This window comes from Lycium barbarum, chromosome 9 (genome assembly GCF_019175385.1).
Source record: "Lycium barbarum isolate Lr01 chromosome 9, ASM1917538v2, whole genome shotgun sequence".
NCBI classification, from domain to species: Eukaryota; Viridiplantae; Streptophyta; class Magnoliopsida; order Solanales; family Solanaceae; genus Lycium; species Lycium barbarum.
Window position 1 is genome coordinate 78,555,823 of NC_083345.1, and position 18,402 is coordinate 78,574,224.

An 18,402-nucleotide genomic window follows, 5' to 3' on the forward strand; every position below is an offset into this window, starting at 1 on the left:
AATAGATGCCCTTGGTTCTTTTATTTCATTTTTCATCTTCTACAAGTATTGAGAGCTCAAAACCCTTCTCTAAACTTATTCAACCCCAATCCAAGAGAAAAAAAAGATCAAGAGGCAAGAATCAAAGTGTTCATACGTTAGAAGGTTTTCTAGGGTTTGTAGACTACAAGAGATTCTTGAGTATTGAAGCTAGGGTTTTCACATAAGTTCATAGCTGCTCCAAAGCTCATTTCCATGAGATAAAAGGTAAGTTTTCATGCGTATTTCATGATATCATGAATGCTTAGTTGTTGAAAAACTTGGGTTGAAGAAGAGAGTAGAAAATGAGGGCTAAATGTAACTTTTGTGATGTTTTTAAGTAGTGAGCTAACTTGAGTCATGATTACTAGTATAATATGGATATAATATTGTTATGGAAGGTAATAATGGTGATGAAGAACCATTATATGAAAATGTGCTAAAATGGGTATGAAGTTGCTAATATGATTTGAACATGAGGGTGAATATTGAAGGCTTAGTGTAATGTGATTACTTGATTTGGATATTATGAGTATACTATCACTACAAGAAAAAAGGCTTTTAACGAGAGGAAATTTGGTCGCTAAAAGTCCTAATCCAGTTGTTATAGGTCATTAACGTCCGAAAAAATTCCAGTCGTCACCGGTCATTAAAAGTTCACGACCAGATTTGAATCCAGTCGTTAAAAAAGCTTTAACGACGCTAAAACTCCGGTCGTTATACCTTCTATTAGCGACCAAATTTCCCTTCGTTAATTATCATTCTAGTCGTTGAAAAACCTTTATATTTCATAGATCTGTTAACTTACAACAACCACAAAACAGCTATATAAAAACTAAATAGTAATCAAAACATACAAAATAATCAATGTATAAAGTTGCACAACTAATTACAAAAAGCTAAAGGATCAAATTACGTAAAATATATCTATCCAAATTGTATGATATTGTATCTGTCAACTCCTAAAAAAAAGAAAAAGAAAAATAGTAGCATGTACAAATGGGATCATCTCCAAAGCACTCCTAACAATAGTAAAGAAAAAGTCTCTTGTACATCATCTTGTTCTTTGCCATCATCGTTTTTTATACTTGCTCTGTACTTTCTTCCTGAACAGGTTCTTCGAACTTCAAGTCCTTGATCTATTGAATGAAAAGGAGGGACACTCAAGTTCGGACACATATATACTTTTGCATCATTCATGACAAGGCCAGCTTAAACCACTGCTAAACATAAAAATGCATCAAAAAAAAATAGCAGTTACGACACTGATAGCATGTCAGTCATAGCTAGACAAAATCAACTAGTCAAGAAAATAAAATTAAATGCAACACCATAACGCTCCTCCCAAGTTGTAATTTATGTGTGATTTCCTCTAGAGGAAAGATGGAAAAGGAGTAAATGCCTTTCCAAGTCAATGGCAGTGGTTGTGGCAACTACTGCTCTCATTTGGAAGTAGATGAAATTAAACGAGACACTAGACATAAATGCTATGTTGCTCTGACTCTTTAAATATGTTGGGTGCATGTCAGATACTCCAGTAATGCATTTTTAGAGGATCCAATACGAGTGTGGCAGCACTAATCGAAACTCTAAGCAACATAGTTGAAACGAAAATGGTAACAAAGCTGGTTTGCTTAATCATAAATTTTCTTTTATTGTAGACTAATTTGGGATTGAAGCGTTGATCAGTTTATCATAGAACATTGGTTTAGGAAGCAGGTCTGTAAATGGCAGGTGAGGCCACACAAGGTTGCACAAGCATATGAGGATAAAAATCTTACAAATGAGTGTGTGGACAGGAAACCCCCAGCTCGTAAGGCGGTCTTGAAATTGTACTCGTTCCCATAAAATAGAGCTGAAGTAAAAGGCATCAGTAGCTGACCAACCGCTGCAGACAGCTGCTGTGACCAAAACCTGTAGGTCGGCAAAAATAAATTAATAAAACTTGAAGGCATACCCTCTCATATGACAATATGATTTCTGAGAAAAATATTTCCACATTAATGCTTGTTTTGGTATAGCGTTGCTTTCATGCCTTTATAGTGCCTAATGAAACCTTTTATGTTTGGGATTCGATAAGAAAATGAGAGCATAATTTGTTCATTCTCAACACCATTTTCCAGGCTAGGACACATATAGGAGAAATGTCTGCATTTACGACAACTACGCGTAAATCCCTAACAAGTTGGGTTGAAATGTCAACACTAATCGAGGAAAAAGACTTTCGGTTTGAGTACCAAATAACCACAGCTCATCCAGGGCTGCTAAAGAGAGACACGGAGAGGTCTAGCTTGACATCTCATCTAATCACGTTGCAATTATGTTCAACAGGGACTTCTTCAAGGTAATAAGTTAGATGCATGGTTTCCTCTAACATATAGAAGATTTTTGCCTACTTTCACGAGTTTGTAGTTTCTGCTTCAAGATGAACACTATAGTGTTGTTTTCCAGATTGTGACTTGAAAAGTGATAAGGAAACTATTTCCAATATAACTATTTAGCAACGACCTATACTCTTCTTGGGTTCCGACCTTCTAATCACGAGCATTGCATCTATTTCATCCTGAGCAAATTGGGTTGTTTAGATAGAATGCAAGAGTAGAGAGGATTCTTGTTACACCTCGGAAAATCTTCCGTTGGTACACAAGTGAATGACCTAGTGATGAGCACGAGTGTATGATGTTTCCATGAGTAAGAAACGACATTTGATGACCCTAAATAAGATTCCAAAGGCAATTGCGATAAGAGATAGGTTATGCTCCACAATGATTAATTATAGGTTTTGGAAATGTGAAAAGGTGCAGGCTTGCATTCTGGCCAGTTGGTCGTAAAGTGAAATACGGACCGTAAAGTGGTATACGGTCCGTAAACTGCCATGTCATATTTTGGCTTCCAAAACTTCAAGTTTCTGCTAATTGATCAAATGGTTAAATACGACCCAAAATACGGACCGTAAAGTGGTTTACGGCCCGTAAACCGTGATCGTAAATCACCATGCTTCAGCCTGAGTTTCTGGTTCTTTTATGATTAAATACGACCATGAAGGACCGTAAACTGGAATATGGACCGTAAACCAAGTTTACGACCACTGTAAACTTCAAATCAGATTTTCAAGTCATTAAATAAGGGGACCAAGGCTTATTTCATTTCACTTCTACATCACACCCCTTCTCTCTAAAACATCTCTCTACATTTAGTCCACAAGAATTCAAAGATATTTGGTGACCAACAACATAAAACAAGTAAATCAAGAGTAAGAAAACCATCAAAGATCATTTAAGGTCAAGAAATCCAAATGGAGATAAACTAGGGTTTTGCTCAAAGTGGAGTATTATCAACTAAAGCTTGTTCCTACAACATCTAAGGTAAGATTCATGATGTTTATATGTTGTTTAAGATATTGGAGAGTTGAAATACTTGGAGTGTAGAAGAATATGGTAAAATGGGTCATGAATGATGAATAGTGCCATTTAGAGAATTAGTTGGAATCAAATCATGATTGTTGTTATATTGTGACATGAATTGGTTATAAATGACGTTGAAAGACCATGAAATAGACATTGTATGTGAATGGACGAAATCATGTGTTATAGCCATAGATATGGGCAAATGAAAGTAAATTGAGGAATGTGGATAATATGAATGACTAATGCCCATTGTTATGATATTGTGAATGTATTGTTGACGTTTGGGAGTTGAATTATGATGTGAAGGAAATGTTGTCCAATTTTCCCCCAGTTTTAGCCATGTGTGCTAATTATCGATTCTAATGATAGTATGACTTTAATGAAGGTGGAAACGCTAACGTTGGAGGGGAACGCGCAAGTGTAGAATAGTGCGACAGAAAGGTATGTAAGGCTAACCCTTCTTTCATAAGGCATGGTTCTTTGGCCAAACATCTAAATCCTCTATACGAGTATGTTGTCTTCCAAATGAATTGATCTTCCGAGCTTGTAAGCTCACGATTCTTGATACGCTACGATAGTACTAAGTTTCTCGTATTACGAGTAGGCCTATTAAGGTAGAAGAGGTGGATGACGATAGTAGTGATAATGCTATTGATGATGACCATAATGATAATAACGATGACGATTATTATAACGATGATTAAAAGTAAAGATGGTTATGAGCTATTATGTATATGTATGACTATTATAGAACCCCGAGCTTATGAGGCCGGTATGATATTTAAATATGTCTGTATACGATTACGTAACGCGCGCGCACCTCTGCAGAGGGTACGGATAACCCTGAACCTTGGTAGGGCCAGGTATGAGTAACTTTGAGCCTTGGTTGGCCAAGTATGTATGAAACACCGTTCCTACATGGTCGGGTATGCTATGTAAATGCTATGTATATGAGATGAGTACGAATATGATATGACTATGTATATGAATGTGAATAAGGGCATGTATATGAATACGAGCACAAATATGGTACGGGTACTATCACGGAATATGGATAATGATGTATGTACACAAATACGTATTAGCAAGGGAAAGGTCCTATGAAAGGCAAGTAAGTGCATATAATGACAATATTGCCATCTCCCATCCTATGTTATTTCTTATGTTGCTATTTATGCTTCTATATTGATATTGATCATGCTTTACATACTCAGTACATTCTTCGTACTAACGTCCTTTTGTTTGTGGACGCTGCGTCATGCCCGCAGGTGCACATGGAGACAGGCTTGATCCATAGCTGCTTTCTCAAAGACTTCACAGCAGAGCTCCATTTCATTCGGAGCCATAGCTTTTGGGTACTTATGCTTTTGTGAACATAATTATGGGCATAGCGGGGTCCTGTCCCGCTCATGTGATATGTTATACTCTCCTTAGAGGCTCGTAGTCACGTGTGTATGATTAGACGTGTCCGGCCTTGTCGGCCTATATTTTGTATATCTTTTGATAGCCTCGTCGGCTTATATACATTTGATGTGGCATAGATGTCAATGATGATTTAAAGATGTTGTCGTCCAATGGGACTAGCGTGATTAATAAAAAAGAGATGTATGTTTAATCGTATGGCTCACCTAGATGTAAGTATATGTGTAAGCCAAGGGTGCCCGGGTGGGCTAGCACCGGGTGCTCGTTGCGGCCCTCTAAACGGGTCGTGACAAAAGTGGTATCAGAGCAGTTCAGTCCTAGGGTGTGTCTACGAGCCGTGTCTAGTAGAGTCTTGGTTATGGGTGTGTTGCGCGCCACACTTATAAACAAGAAGCTGCAGACATTTTAGGAATAAATGACCTTCTTTCTTCATAAGAATCGTGCGATAGAGCTATGATGTAAGAAATTCTTGTCCCTTAATCGTGTGTTGTGCATTTCAGGGATGCCTCAAAAGAGAAAGGCTACAGCAACCCAAAAGGGCAAGACGGTGGCAGAAAAACGGGCTGAAAGAGCACCGCTACCGGTAGTAGAGGAAAGTGAGTTCCAGAGTGCGGTTCAATCTCAGTCCTCCCAGACAGTGCCTCTTACTGATGAGCGGGAGGGAGCTTCAGCCCCAGCTCCAGCACCTCCAGCTCCTCCACCAGATGCTTCGGGCCAAGATGTGAAAGAGGCAATTAATTTGCTGAGTCAATTGGTTGCGGCCCAGACTCAGAGGCAAAGTTCAGGGCGAGGTGATAGGGCTGTTAGTGCAAGGGCCCGTGACTTCGTTACTTTAAACCCTCTGGAATTCTTTGGGTCAAAGCTGGAAGAGGACCATCAGGATTTTATTGATGGTATGTTGTGGACGCTTCGATTGATACATGCTTCGGACACCGAATCGGTGGAGCTAGCGTCATATAGATTGAGAGATGTCTCGATCCAATGGTATACAGTTTGGATGGCTTCACGGGGGGCCAATGCACCTCCCCCAGTATGGCAAGAGTTTGTTGATGCTTTTCTCCGTCATTATATGCCTCCAGAAGTCCGGTGAGCTAGAGCCGATAAATTCTTAAATTTGAGGCAAGGTAGCATGAGTGCTCTAGAGTACAGTCTCCGCTTCAACTCCTTGGCTAGGTATGCTTCAGCCATGGTAGCGGATATGGGTGACCGGGTACAATGATTTGTTAAAGGCCTAGGGCCACATTTGATGGATAGGTGTTTGACTGCGTCCCTTCAGGACGATATGGATATTGCACGCATTCAGGCCCACACTCAGAACTTAGAAGAAAGTTTACAACAGCAGAGGTGTGAACGTGAGCAAGATCGGGGACATAACAAGAGGGCTAGATCTTCGGGTCCGATGAGCGAGTTTAGAGGTGGGCACCGACAGCAGTTTCCCAGGCATTCAAGCTATTCTATAACCAGTGCACCTCCACGGTTTTCAGGCCAGAGATTTGATAGATCTGCTCGTTCAGGGCCGAGTCCGAGTTTTTCAAGGTCCCACTTTAGGGGTGATTCGGGTCAGGCGAGGCCACCCGTGCCACGATGGTCCCAGTGTGGGAAGTTGCATTGGGGTCAATGCCGATCAGGTTCAGATGTGTGCTATTCATGTGGCCGACTAGGCCATATCATGCGTGATTGCCCCTCAGTACATGGTAGAGGTAGGACCCAGCCATCAAGGTCGGTAGCCGGATCTTCAGCATCTGTACGCCCTACGGGGCCAGGTTCACATGCGCCAGTCGACCATGGTAGAGGCAGAGGTAGAGCTCCCAGTTCTAGCAGTCCTCAGCACCGTATTTATGCTTTGGCTGGACGCCAAGATCTTGAGTCTTCTCCTGACGTGGTCACAGGTATATTATCGGTATTCTCTCATGATGTATATGCTTTGATTGATCCGGACTCCACATTGTCATATGTTACTCCATATATTGCTGGTCGATCTAGAGTCGAGCCAGAGTCGATCAAACCTTTTGAGGTGTCTACACCCGTGGGTGAATCGGTAATAGCTAGCCGAGTATATAGAAATTGTGTGATTGTGATTTGTGATCGTTGTACCATGATTGACTTTCATGAGCTAGAAATGGTAGATTTTGATGTCATTATGGGCATGGATTGGTTGGCTTCTTGCTATGCCAATGTTGACTGTAGAATGAAAATGGTTCGTTTCCAATTTCCGGGAGAACCAGTCTTAGAATGGAAAGGGAATACGGCGTCACCAAAAGGTAGGTTTATTTCCTACCTAAAGGCAAGGAAAATGATCACAAAAGGTTGTATTTATCATCTAGTGCGAGTTCAAGATATAGAAGCTGAATCGCCAACTCTTCAGTCAGTTCCCGTAGTAAATGAATTTCTGGATGTGTTCCCGGAAGAGCTTCCAGGCCTTCCTCCCGAGCGGGAGATTGACTTTGCTATTGATGTGTTGCCAGGCACTAAGCCTATATCTATTCCCCCATATAGAATGGCACCCGCAGAACTGAAAGAATTGAAAGAGCAATTGAAAGACTTGCTTGAGAAAGGCTTTATTAGGCCTAGTTCATCGCCGTGGGGAGCACCCGTATTGTTTGTCCGAAAGAAAGATGGCTCCTTGAGAATGTCCATTGATTATAGGCAATTGAATAAGGTGACGATTAAGAATAAATATCCTCTCCCAAGGATTGATGATTTATTTGATCAATTGCAAGGTGCCAAATGGTTTTCAAGAATCAATTTGAGGTTCGGGTATCATCAAGTGAGAGTTAGGGAGAAACATATCCCTAAGACAGCCTTCAGAACAAGATATGGTCAGTTTGAATTCCGGGTAATGTCATTTGGGATAACGAACGCGTCGGCAGTATTTATGGATTTGATGAATAATGCGTTCAGGCCCTTCCTGGATTTATTTGTGATCGTGTTTATCGATGACATCTTGGTGTATTCTAGATCCGAGGCAGAACATGCGGATCATTTGCGTACTGTCCTTGGAGTCCTTCGAACTCGAGAGTTGTTTGCAAAGTTTTCCAAATGTGAGTTTTGGTTGAATTCGGTGGCATTTTTAGGGCATATTGTTGTAGCCGACGGTATTCGAGTTGATAGTCAAAAGATTGAGGCCGTGAAGACTTGGCCAAGGCCCACAACTCCTACGAAGGTTCGTAGCTTTCTGGGCTTAGCAGGTTATTACAGGAGGTTCGTTGAAGGTTTTTCTTCTATTTCGGCACCGCTCACAAAGTTGACCCAGAAATCGGTAAGGTTTCAATGGACAGATACTTGCGAACGTAGTTTTCAAGAGTTAAAGGGTAGATTGACTTCCGCCCCAGTCTTGACACTTCCAGAGGGATTGGAAGGATATGTCTTTTATTGCGATGCTTCAGGTGTTGGGCTAGGCTGTGTATTGATGCAACATGGCAAGGTGATTGCGGATGCTTCAAGGCAATTGCGGAAACATGAGCAGAATTATCCTACCCATGATCTAGAATTGGCCGCGGTGGTTCATGCATTGAAAATATGGAGACATTATTTATATGGTGTTCACGTGGATATTTACACAGATCATAAGAGCCTTCAGTATATCTTCAACCAGAAAGAATTGAATCTGCGGCAACGACGATGGTTAGAATTGCTAAAAGACTATGATGTTGATATTTTGTATCACCCCGGAAAGGCAAATATTGTGGTTGATGCTCTTAGCCGTAGATCGATGGGAAGTTTATGTGATGTACGACCAGAGAAGAGAGAAATGACCCATGAGTTCCAACAGTTAGCTATCCTAGGAGTCCGAGTAGTGGACTCAGGTAGCAGCGGAGCTACTATTTAGAATTCTGCAGTCTCGTCGCTAGTAGCAGAGGTGAAGGAGCGACAATATGAGGATCCCATGATAATGCAGTACAGAGATACACTCCCTCAGAAAGAGGAGTCATCATTTGATATTTTAGGAGACGGAGTTCTCCGATGCCGAGGCAGATTATGTGTCCCTGATGTGGCAAGTTTACGCCACCAGATTTTGAGAAAAGCTCATTGTTCTCGTTATTCTGTTCACCCCGGAGGGACGAAAATGTATCATGATCTTAAGTCCATATATAGGTGGAATGGAATGAAGAAATATATAGCAGAATTCGTAGCTCAATGTCCAAATTGTCAACAAGTGAAAATCGAGCACCAAAAGCCGGGTGGATTGTTGCAAGCTATAGAAATCCCAACTTGGAAGTGGGAAGTGATTAATATGGACTTCATTTCAGGTTTACCCCGTTCTCGACGTAAGTATGATTCCATATGGGTGATTATGGATAGACTCACAAAGTCAGCTCATTTCTTACCGGTCAGAACAACCTATGTGGCAGAAGATTATGCAAGGCTTTACCTTAAAGAGATAGTGAGACTCCATGGCGTTCCGATATCTATTATCTCCGATAGAGAGACTCAGTTTACGGCTAAATTTTGGAAGTCTTTCCAAGAGGGTCTAGGGACCCAGGTGCTCCTTAGCACGACCTTTCATCCGCAGACCGATGGGCAAGCTGAATGCACCATTCAGACTCTTGAGGATATGTTACGGGCATGCATGATAGATTTTGGAGGAAACTGGGATGACCATTTGCCACTCAATGAGTTTGCTTAAAATAACAGTTATCATTCTAGTATTCAAATGGCACCGTACGAAGCTTTATATGGGCGAAAGTGTAGATCTCCAATTGATGGTTTGAAACAGGGGAGACTAAATTGATAGGGCCAGACCTGGTCCAGCAAGCTATAGAGAAAGTCAAGCTCATACAAGATCGGTTGTTAGCAGCCCAAAGTCGTCAAAAGTCCTATGCGGATAATCGTCGAAGAGATTTGGAGTTCAAAGTGAAAGATTGGGTATTCTTGAAAGTGTCGCCTATGAAGGGTGTAATGAGATTTGGAAAATAGGGGAAGCTTAGTCCCGGGTATATTGGGCCATATGAAATTGTACGAAAGATAGGCAAAGTGGCCTATGAGTTAGACCTACCTCCAGAATTGGAGTCAGTCCATCCAGTATTTCATGTCTCGATGCTTCGAAAATGTGTTGGAGATCCCGCTAGGATCGTCCCGGTAAATGATGTTCAAGTGACAGAAAAGCTATCTTACGAAGGGGTACCCATTGCCATATTAGATAGGCAAGTACGGAGGCTTAGAAACAAAGAAGTGGCCTCGATTAAGGTTCTATGGAGAAGCAGTAAACGAGAAGAGATGACATGGGAAGCAGAAGAGAGTATACGATCCAAATACCCGCATTTATTTCATCCCTTGGAAGAAGCCCAAGATGAGACGTCGAGATCATAAGGTATGCATGTTTTCCTTTTATGCTTTTTGGGTCATGTGTGGACAAATTTTTATGCTATTGTGTTGTTGCCCTGTGAGGCATCGATATTATGGGTTGTTGTGGCAGGATGGTAGTGCCATATTATAGGGGAAACTCTGGCGAAATTTTTATAGAATTCCTGAAGGCTTTAACATTCGAGGACGAATGTTCTTAAGGGGGGAAGAATGTTACACCTCGGAAAATCATCCGTTGGTACGCAAGTGCAGCACGAGTGTATGATGTTTCCATGAGTAAGAAACGACATTTTATGACCCTAAGTAAGATTCCAAAGGCAATTGCGATAAGAGATAGGTTATGCTCCACAATGACTAATTATAGGTTTTGGAAATGTGAAAAGTTGTAGGCTTGCATTCTGGCCAGTTGGTCGTAAAGTGAAATACCGACCGTAAAGTGGTATACGGTCCGTAAACTGCCATGTCATATTTTGTCTTCCAAAACTTCAACTTTCTGCCAATTGATCAAATGGCTAAATACGACCCAAAATACGGACTGTAAAGTGGTTTACGGCCCGTAAACCGTGATCGTAAATCACCATGCTTCAGCCTGAGTTTCTGGTTCTTTTATGATTAAATACGACCATGAAGGACCGTAAACTGGAATATGGACCATAAACCAAGTTTTCGACCACTGTGCACTTCAAATCAGATTTTCAAGTCATTAAATAAGGGGACCAAGGCTTATTTCATTTCACTTCTACATCACACCCCTTCTCTCTAAAACATCTCTCTACATTTATTCCACAAGAATTCAAAGATATTTGGTGACCAACAACATAAAACAAGTAAATCAAGAGTAAGAAAACAATCAAAGATCATCCAAGGTCAAGAAATCCAAATGGAGATAAACTAGGGTTTTTCTCAAAGTGGAGTATTATCAAGTAAAGCTTGTTCCTACAACATCTAAGGTAAGATTCATGATGTTTATAAGTTGTTTAAGATATTGGAGAGTTGAAATACTTGGAGTGTAGAAGAATATGGTAAAATGGGTCATGAATGATGAATAGTGCCATTTAGAGAATTAGTTGGAATGGAATCATGATTGTTGTTATATTGTGACATGAATGGGTTATAAATGACGTTGAAAGACCATGAAATAGACATTGTATGTGAATGGACGAAATCATGTGTTATAGCCATAGATATGGGCAAATGAAAGTAAATTGAGGAATGTGAATAATGTGAATGACTAATGGTCATTGTTATGATATTGTGAATGTATTGTTGACGTTTGGGAGTTGAATTATGATGTGAAGGAAATGTTATCCGATTTTCCCCCAGTTTTAGCCATGTGTGCTAATTATCGATTCTAATGATAGTATGACTTTAATGAAGGTGGAAACGCTAACGTTGGAGGGGAACGCGCAAGTGTAGAATAGTGCGACGGAAAGGTATGTAAGGCTAACCCTTCTGTCATAAGGCATGGTTCTTTGGCCAAACATCTAAATCCTCTATATAAGTATGTTGTCTTCCAAATGAATTGATCTTTCGAGCTTGTAAGCTCACAATTCTTGATACGCTACGATTGTACTAAGTTTCTCGTATTACGAGTAGGCCTATTAAGGTAGAAGAGGGGGATGACGATAGTAGTGATAATGCTATTGATGATGACTATAATGATAATAACGATGACGATTATTATAACGATGATTAAAAGTAAAGATGTTTATGAGCTATTATGTATATGTATGACTATTATAGAGCCCCGAGCTAGTGAGGCCAGGTATGATATGTAAATAAGTATGTATACGATTACGTAACGCGAGCGCACCTCTGCAGAGGGTACGGATAACCCTGAAGCCTTGGAAGGGCCAGGTATGAGTAACCTTGAGCCTTGGTTGACCAAGTATGTATGAAACACCGATCCTACATGGTCGGGTATGCTATGGAAATACTATGTATGTGATATGAGTACGAATATGATATGACTATGTATATGAATGTGAATAAGGGCATGTATACGAATACGAGCACAAATATGGTACGGGTACTATCACGGAATACGGATAATGATGTATGTTCACAAATACGTATTAGCAAGGGAAAGTTCCTATGAAAGGCAAGTAAGTGCATATGACGACAATATTGCCATCTCCTATCCTATGCTATTTCTTATGTTGCTATTTATGCTTCTATATTGATATTGATCATGCTTTACATACTCAGTACATTCTTCGTACTGACATCCTTTTGTTTGTGGACGTTGCGTCATGCCCGCAGGTGCACAGGGAGACAGGCTTGATCCATAGCTGCTTTCTCAGAGACTTCACAGCAGAGCTCCATTTCATTCGGAGCCATAGCTTTTAGGTACTTATGCTTTTGTGTACATAATTGTAGGCATAGCGGGGTCCTGTCCCGCTCATGTGATATGTTATACTCTCCTTAGAGACTCGTAGTCACGTGTGTATGATTAGACGTGTCCGGCCTTGTCGGCCTATATTTTGTATATCTTTTGATAGCCTCGTCGGCTTATATACATTTGATGTGGCATAGATGTCAATGATGATTTAAAGATGTTGTTGTACAATGGGACTAGCGTGATTAATAAAAAAGAGATGTATGTTTAATCGTATGGCTCACCTAGATGTAAGTATATGTGTAAGCCAAGGGTGCCCGGGTGGGCTAATACCGGGTGTTCGTTGCGGCCCTCTATACGGGTCGTGACAATTCTCCCCCACCCGACATGCAACTGCCTCTATGATAATGGTTGTTATACCCTCTACAGAGTACAAAGATTAACCATAATTAAGAACAAAACATAGACATTTTCACCATACATAGTGTAAATTCACTACCAAATTGTGCTCTAATTAACAAATTTACACATATAATTACCAAGTTATCAAGAAAAGATTATAAATTAATTTAATCAACTTTGTAAAACTGACCCTCCAACCCTCACCATAAACAATGACAACCCAACAGAACATTAGGCCAATTGATTCATAAAGATTCCAACTTTACAGAGAAGAAGCAACAAAAACCAAAAAATCAAGAATAATGGGGAATAAAAAAGATAACTTTATTTCAAACTAAGCTATGAAGTAGAGTGACTGGCCTTGTTGTGGATGACATAAGTAATGTCTTCTATTCCAACCCCATAATTAAGAACCAACTACATAGTGTAAATCCAACCAATTCGGGATCTAATTGATTAATTTACACACGTTATAACTAAGATATCATAAACGAATTATTTCTTAATTTAATCATCTATCTTAAACTGACCCTCCAACTATCACACCATAAACAATGCCAACCCAACTGAAATTTAGCCTAATTGGTACATAAAGACACAAACTTTATACAAAAGAACCAACAAAAAGAAGTTGGAAAAAAACCAACAAACAGAAAATACCAAGAATTGAAAGAGACAAGATGCAACTTTTATAAAAGCTATGAAGTGCAGTGACTAATCTTGTTATGGATTACATCAGTAATGTCTCCATTCCAAGCCCATGAAGACATAAAAAGTATAGCATACTTGTTATCACCACTAGTTTACTGGGGACTCAGCCACATTATCTCTAATGATACACAAAATTCATTTCTACTTGAGAAATTACTGGTTGAGTAGAAACACCAAATGGAGCAGCGCATCCTACAACAATAACAACATAACCAGTGTAATCCCATGAGTGAGGTCTGTGGAGGGTAAGATGTACGCAGACCTTACCCCTACCTTGGAAAGGGCACATCCTAGTTGTTTCGAAATAATAATTTGTCAATCCACTTTTACTTTTGAAAAATTTAAATAAGAATGAAAAATCTGCAAAACAGAACGCTGATAAAGCTAGAAGACCGCAACTTCCACTCACCCTTTCAACGTAATTGAGTAGCACAACACTAGAACTCTTAAGTCTCAAAATTTAAAATAAACTTGGAACTACCATATTAACTCTGCAAAACAGTTCACAAACTAGAAGCCTGGAACTTCTATAGATTCTCAAAATCCAAGACATCAAAATTTAACAGTAATAAAAATTCGTAGCCATTAAACTCTGATTTCTGGAAGCAATAGCAGCAGAAGTGCCTCTCAGAGTCTCATTAGCTTGGCACTTGCAGCAGATTCTTCAAATCATCACAACATTCTTTTATCCAACTATGAAATGTAATTTGTGATTTAACCCTATTCCATTGCAAAAGAACTACAGGAGAAAGAAGAAAAGTATATTGCATTCACGGAAATGAAATTAACAGCATGTACAATTACCATAATGTTGCATATAACGCCAAAGCCCTAACTGAAATTGGAAATGTATATAATAGAGAGATCAAACGAGAGAGAGACCTAAAGGATGGTACGGGCGGCCGCTTTTAATGATTAAGAATTCGAAACCCTTGGCGAGATTGAACTCGATTTGGCCGGAGAAAGAGGCAAACTGTTTTGGAGATTAGGGCTCCAAAAAAGTACTATTCCATATTGGGAGAAGAAGAATGAGGGAGTTTTCAGATTAGGAGCCAAAACCGAATATATCTAGCGCTTTTCTTTGTTAATATTACATTTAACGACCGGATTACATGTTTTTAAGGACTGGATATTCTCCTTTCGTAATTGTTAATTAAAAATTTGACCTTAGACAACCGGCAAAAGGCTTAGTCGTTATAAATATACTTATAACGGCCGGATTTACATCCTTTCGTTCAGAAGTGGTCGTTAAAAGCCATGTTTCTTGTAGTGTATGGATGTTATTGTGGTCGTTGGGAGTTGTTTTGTGATATGGTGGAAGTTGACGAAATAGGGAAAATGCTGCCCAATTTTCATTAGACTATGAATTATTCTAGTTTGAATTTAAGAGTATCATTAAGGCTTAATCATGGTATGAATCCTTCTAAATGTAGATTATTCAAGCTTCAACAGTGAATGTTAGATAGTTAAGAAGACAAAGAGATATGTAAGGCTAACCCTTCTTTCAATAAGGCATGATTCCTTGGCTATACATACATACATATATATATATATATATATATATATATATATATATATATATATATATATATATATATATATCCTTTCATGAGTTCTATAATGTCCTCCAAATGATTCTATCTCTAAAGCTACTAAAGCACATGATCCCCGATACTTTCATGATTCCATAGCAATCCTTTATATGATAGTTGATTCTCCAAGGATAGACGTAGCAAAAACGATAATTGTGATGATGTTGATGATACTTATGGACTCTTAAGTATACACATCTAAGCATGTATGACTATTATGTAACACCGAGCTTATATGGCCGGGTATGATATCTATTGCGCGCACACCACTTCAGTTAGGTACGGATGACACTGAACCTTAGTAGGGCCAGGTATGTATAATCAATGAGCCTTGTCATGGCCGAGTATGTGAAACCACCGAACCTCCATGGTCGAGTATTCTATGGATACGAATATGTATATAAATACGGATACGAATACGGATACGGATGTAGATATATGTATATGTTTATATGTATGTACACGAGCACGCATTAGAAATAGAAGGTCCCTACGACAGACATGTAAGTAATTATGATGATGGCTCTACTATCTCCCGATTCTCCCTTCTTATGCTATTTCTCATGGTGTCTCTTATGCTCCTATTATGATGTTGATTATGCTTTACATACTCAGTACATTATTCGTACTGACATCCTTTTGTTTGTGGACGCAGCGTCATGCCCGCAGGTAGCCAGGGAGACAGGCTTGATCCATAGCTTTCTTATTTAGGGACTACATAGAGGAGCTCCATTTCATCCGGAGCTACAACTTTTGGTATTATCCTTTTGTGTACATACATGGGCACGGTGGGGTCCTGTCCCGCCTATATGATATTACCTACTCTTCTTAGAGGCTCGTAGACAGTTGTATATGGTTAGATGTCTTGAAGCCTGGTCGGCTTATATGTTGTATATCATTTTGATAGCCTCGTCGGCTTATGTACATTGATATGGGTATGGTTGTTAATGATGTTATGAATGTATCGTTGCTCAATAAGATTAGCATGAATGACAGATAAAAATTATGATTAAGCTATGTGGGTCACATAGATGTTAATGTGGATGTACGATAAGAGGTGCCCGGGTGGGTTAGTACCGAGTTCCCATCATGGCCCTCCGGTTGGGTCGTGACACTTTAGTAAGGGACTCGGTGAGTGAAGTCATATACATACATATATACCGTACCCGGCCTTTTAGTAAGGGACTCGGTGAGTGAAGTCATATACATACATATATACCGTACCCGGCCCTTTAGTAAGGGACTCGGTGAGAAAAGCCAGCGGATCTGTGGTTATGAATATATATATCGTACCCGACCCTTTAGTAAGGGACTCGATGAAATCTATGTACATATACATATATACCGTACCTGGCCCTTTAGTAAGGGACTCGGTGAGATGATGCAATGAAAATGTATATGAATGCAAAGCCTTTCATTAGTAACTCGTAATCCTGTATGAAGACTCTTTTGTGAATGTACAATCATGTTATCTTAGGATATCTTTTGAAAGAGTTATTATCGATGTGAGAACACTTAGTATTAGGGGCAATCATGTACAAAATGAATCATCATTTGGGATTCGAGAGAATAGATAGAATGAGCTAACACTTGGGGAACCAAAGACAACTATCATGTCAAGTACTACTGAGAACTAGAGTTCATTAGAGTCACATGTGTTCATCGTTTGTTCATTTTATGAAATTCATGCCAAAGAAGGAAGAAGGGGTAGCTTTACATACCTTGAAGCTTATCTATTCTCCCAACTTCTACTTCCCGAACTCACAAATCTTATTCTTATTAAAATAGCAATATCTTCAGTGTTCGCCTAGAATCCAAACCAAAATCCACTGCAAAACGATACTACAATCACAACTGCACGCTATCTGAACATAAACTAATAATCCGCCACTTGAATATCACTCAATTTTTGAAATCCTCACACCCTCATCTATTTTATGAGTTTTTTGGAAGATAATTGATGAAAAAAAGGGTTTTACCAAGATATAGGGGGTCAAAGTCTGTGGAACCGACTTAATAATTGTCCTCCCACGAACGCGATGGTCTGGAATTTCCATGGCCATCGCGAACACGAGGCCATCTCGCGAACGCGAAGGGAAATTTTGCCCAGTTCACCCAATTTTTCATCTTCCGCCCATTTGACCTCCAATCCTTCCAATGCTTCTCATACATGATCATAAACCCTTATAACCATAAAATAGGCGCATATCACTCCAGTCACAATTAAGCATTTGACACCTACGGAACTCAACATCTAAACTACGAGGTATAACATCCTTTCCCCCTTAGAAACATTCGTCCTCGAATGTTTATAATAGATCTCATGCTATAGAAATTTCGGCAGAGTCTACTCTATACCTATACCTACCAACCTGCATTTAGCAAACCCACAGATTCCTCACAGGGCTACAATATATCATATAGTCTCATTTACCCATCAATATACTCAAGTAAGGAATTGAATTACCTATAGGCATAGGAAACAAGTAAGGATACTTATTCTTCATTTCGTCGTCGGCTTCCCAAGTCACCTCTTCCCTATTATTATTTCGCCACAATAATTTGACGGAAGCTACATCCTTAGTACGTAACCTTCTAACCCGGCTATCAAGTATAGCTATAGGGCTCTGATCGTAAGACAACTCCTCCATTACCTGGACATTATCTACAGGAAATACTCTAGAAGGGTCACCAATACATTTACGAAGCATTAATACATGAAATACTGGATGTACCGCTTCTAAATCAGATGGTAGGTCCAACTCATAGGAAACCTTGCCTACCTTATGAAAAATCTGATAAGGCCCAATGTACCTCGGGATGAGCTTCCCCTTCTTGCCGAATCTCATCCCACCCTTCATGGGTGAAACCTTCAGGAATACCCAATCACCAATCTGAAATTCTAAGTCTCGATGTCGATTATCTGCATATGACTTCTGTCGACTCTAGGCTACCAATAATCTCTCCTGAATAAGCTTCACCTTATCAACAGCTTGCTGAATCATGTCTGGGCCTATAAACTTAGTCTCACCAACATCGAACCAACCGATAGGTGACCGGCGCTTCCTCCCATATAAGGCCTCGTACGGTGCCATCTGAATACAAGATAGTAGCTATTATTATAAGAAAACTCAATAAGTGGAAAATGATCATCCCAACTACCTATGAAGTCAATAATACAGGCTCACAACATATCTTCTAGCGTCTG

The 18,402-nt window shown here is 39.7% G+C and overlaps 1 long non-coding RNA gene across 1 annotated transcript; it reads right to left on the bottom strand.

Moving 5' to 3' along the window:
* Positions 1-847: 847 nt before the first annotated feature.
* On the bottom strand, positions 848-14,679 carry LOC132610994 (uncharacterized). The gene is made up of 3 exons (XR_009571401.1): positions 14,407-14,679; positions 1,800-1,932; positions 848-1,238 (listed from the first exon to the last, which is right to left on the bottom strand). It is a non-coding gene; the product is annotated as an uncharacterized LOC132610994 (long non-coding RNA).
* Between the last annotated feature and the right edge of the window lie 3,723 nt (positions 14,680-18,402).